Here is a 4,101-nt window from a genome sequence, read left to right as displayed (position 1 = left end):
ACGGTAGAAGAAGGGTCGAGGATGAATGTTGGGGTCGACTCCTCCTCCGACTTTATGCCCGATTCTGAGCGCGCTGGGTGGGCTGATAGCCTACACATGCAAGAATCACAGGAATACAGGGCTAGTTTCCCCCGTGGTACCTCCGATGATCAAGTCAGTTGATGAACTTGGGGAGGGTTTGTTGAGAGGCCCCTAGGCCATTGAGGTCCTTGCAGGGGGTTTTTTTCTCTTGGAATTATTAAAATACAAAAAGGGGAGTGAACTTAAGGCGCAAGAAGAAGTAGCCAGTGCTCTCCTGTCCTTACCTTCCTTACCTCCTTTTATAGCCCCCTTGCCTCTGGGAGTTTAACCCTCGACTTTTGTTGACTATGCACAGGAGGCGGTTTGAAAGGTGAACAAGCAGGCTGCTGAGTCATCTTTCTTCCTCTAGGTGTCGGCAGGCGACTGAGAGAGAAGTCACTCGGTGTCAGGAGAGAGAAGTCTTCTCAGTGCTCTGGGTTCGTCAGAGTAGGCAGGGTGTAGGGTAGGTCGGCTATGTGGCCGTCCTTCTTTATCAAGGTGGCGGCTAGGAATTAGAGGAGAAGTTACTTGTGTACAGAGAAGCATCATGGAAATTCTCTGGGAAATGACTTGTGAGTGAAATAGGCGGCTTGTGTAGGAGATCCTTGTCAGAGCGTATATCTTGATGGGACTTGTCAATGCTGTAGCTTCGAGTGACATTTGAAGTGGTCCTAGTCGGATGTTATCCCTTTAGTCAAGGCGGGTTGATCCGTGAGTCACCACTCGGTTGTGGACCGACAACCGAGTGAGTTTTGGGACGAGAGCGCCATCGAGACGTCCGCTTGGGGAGTCATCTTAATTGCGGAGGACCGACTGGTCCCGCGCTTCGAGTCAGTTATGACGACTCTTGGTCAAGGGAGGGCTTGCCTGCTTGACTGGTCAATAGACTTGACCTCGGTCCGGGCTTCTGAGTTTCTTGAGCCGGTCAGGACAATGGCTTTTTGGGCCTTTATAGTCAATCTTTCGACATTCTTATCTCTAGATGGTAAATTACCATAACAGTTGGCCCCTTTCATTTGGAGCCGACTTTGGTTGGGTCCGAGTGAAATGAATTTACTCAGGGTGTTCGAGACTCTTTAGCCAGCCAATCGTGGTTTGGAGACATGGCGCAAGACTCGCTAACCGTCAACCTTCTGTTTTGGGAACCGCTTCTTCATAGGAAGGCATCAGGGGTTAGAGTGGGCGGCGCTTTGCTTTGCCTATTGATTGGTGTGAGCGGTGGTCCGTATCTCCAACGATCCGGTTTAGATTCCCGAAGCGTATCTGCATTGGTTGCTCCAAGGATTAAGCCTCTTGAGTTCTCCCGCCTGTTTCCTCGGGGGCCTATAGATAGTTGCTGATGCTGTTGGAAGAGTACTCTATCTTAAGAACATTTTTCTTTGTTGGTTCTTTCATTTCTTCTCAAGAGATTTTATCATAGCCTTTCCTCAGAATGATCGCGATAGGAAGCTCAGGGTCCTTTATTTTTCTAGGTCGAGGACGATGTTGGACGAGGCAAACTGGTTGCATGATGAATACGACATCCCTCGTGCGACGATGACCATAGGGGTGCCGGACAGCTCGACTCCGATGCACATGCATGGTGAGGACCGGGTGCCTCTCTACCTGGTGCACCTACAGTGTGGTCTACGCCTGCCGTTGCATCCTTTTGTAAGGGAAGTTTTTGCGGCTCTGGGGGTTTCCACTTGCCAATTCTACCCGCACGCCATCTGCACTTTGATGGCGTTTATAGACGTCTGCTCCGAGGCAGAGGTGGTGCCCAACATTAGCTTGTTGGGGCACGTAGTCAGCGTGGGGTCCACTGAGGGGGACCCCCACTATTTCTTCTGCTATCAAGGTGATTTCCACTTGGATGCCGACCTCCCAGAGTTGGACGAAGAATGGAAGAGGTTCTTTGTCTGGTGTAAGCATCGAAAATTGCCTATGGGTCTCCACAAATAGCTCAACGTTAAGGAAAGACGATAAACATCACCATCTGGTTCACAGAAGCTTGATTGACGTCGACGAACGCTTGAAGTGAATCGGCAAACTATGTGAAGCAACGGAGTTTCAGAATAATAAAGATACGAACTGATCGGGAGCCCCGTGTCACTTACAAAAGACGAAATGACCTTCGTGTCTCATTTATTCCACAGATGATCTAATCATTGGAACTTATAGAACTCCTCTCCGGCTTTCCAACGCACTTTGAATCGTTCAAATCAGAGTTCGGATGAAGAAGTTACGGCGAAAACGAACAAACAGTTTCCAACGCACTTTGAATCGTTCAAATCAGAGTTCGGATGAAGAAGTTACGGCGAAAACGAACAAACAGGCATAACGGAACGTCTCAGGCTGAACTGGGACACCCGAGGTGTCTCAGCACTTGTGGAGCTGTTTTGACCATGATTCGTTTTGAATCTGAAGAAACTTAAAACGGGAAAGTTGTCGATATTTTTGTCATCTTTCCAACTCATCTGGAATCAGGTCATTTGGAGGTCATATGAGGAAGTTATGCCTAAAATAGCGCCAAGACACCCAAAGGTGTCTCGGACCTGGCCGAGACACCCAAAGGTGTCTCGGCACTTGTGGAGCTGTTTTGACCATGATTCGTTTTGAATCTGAAGAAACTCAAAACAGGAAAGTTGTAGATATTTTTGTCAACTTTCCAACCCATCTGGAATCAGTCATTTGGAGGTCATATGAGGAAGTTATGCCTAAAATAGCGCCGAGACACCCAAAGGTGTCTCGGACCTGGCCGAGACACCCAAAGGTGTCTCAGAACTTGTGGAGCTGTTTTGACCATGATTCGTTTTGAATCTGAAGAAACTCAAAACAGGAAAGTTGTAGATATTTTTGTCAACTTTCCAACCCATCTGGAATCCGGTCATTTGGAGGTCATATGAGTAATTTATGCCTAAAATAGCGCCGAGACACCCAAAGGTGTCTCGGACCTGCCAAAGGTGTCTCGAAACTTGTGAAGCTGGTTTGACCATGATTCGTTTTTAATCTCAAGAAACTCAAAACAGAAAAGTTGTAGATATTTTTGTCATCATTCCAACCCATCTGGAATCAGGTCATTTGGAGGTCATATGAGGAAGTTATGACTAACATAGCGCCGAGACACCTTCGGACTTGGCCGAGACACCCTAAGGTGTCTTAGAACTTATGGAGCTGTTTTGATCATGATCCGTTTTGAATATGAAGAAACTCAAAACAGGAAAGTTGTATATATTTTTGTCCGCTTTCCGTAAAATCCAGAATCAGATCATTTGGGTATCATATGAGGAAGTTATGATCAAAATATCACCGAGACACACAAAGGTGTCTCGGACTTGGCCGAGACACCCAAAGGTGTCTCGGAATTATGGAGCTGTTTTGACCATGATCCGTTTTGAATCTGAAGAAACTCAAAACAGGAAAGTTGTACATATTTTTGTCAGCTTTCTACCAAATACAGAATTAGATCATTTGGATATCATATGAGGAAGTTATAACTAAAATAGCGCCGAGACACCCAAAGGTGTCTCGGACTTGGCCGAGACACCCTAAGGTGTCTCGAAACTTGTGGAGCTGTTTTGACCATGATCCGTTTTGAATCTGAAGAAATTCAAAACAGGAAAGTTGTAGATAGTTTTGTCCGCTTTCCATCAAATCTAGAATCAGATCATTTGGATATCATATGAGGAAGTTATGACCAAAATAGCTCCGAGACACCTAAAGGTGTCTCGGACTTGGCCGAGACACTCTAAGGTGTCTCGGAACTTGTGGAGCTATTTTGACCATGATCCGTTTTGAATATGAAGAAACTCAAAACAGGAAAGTTGTAGATATTTTTGTCAGCTTTCCATCAAATCCGGAATAAGATCATTTGGATGTCATATGAGGAAGTTATGACCAAAATAGCGCCGAGACACCCAAAGGTGTTTCGGACCTGGCCGAGACACCCAAAGGTGTCTCGGAAATTGTGGAGCGGTTTTGACTATGATTCGTTTTGAATCTGAAGAAACTCAAAACATGAAAGTTGTAGATCTCTTGGTTATATCTCCAACACATCTTGAA

Source organism: Asparagus officinalis, chromosome 1, assembly GCF_001876935.1.
Source record: "Asparagus officinalis chromosome 1, Aspof.V1, whole genome shotgun sequence".
Lineage (NCBI taxonomy): Eukaryota > Viridiplantae > Streptophyta > Magnoliopsida > Asparagales > Asparagaceae > Asparagus > Asparagus officinalis.
The sequence above is the reverse complement of the archived record's forward strand: the minus strand, read 5'-3'. Positions refer to the sequence as shown.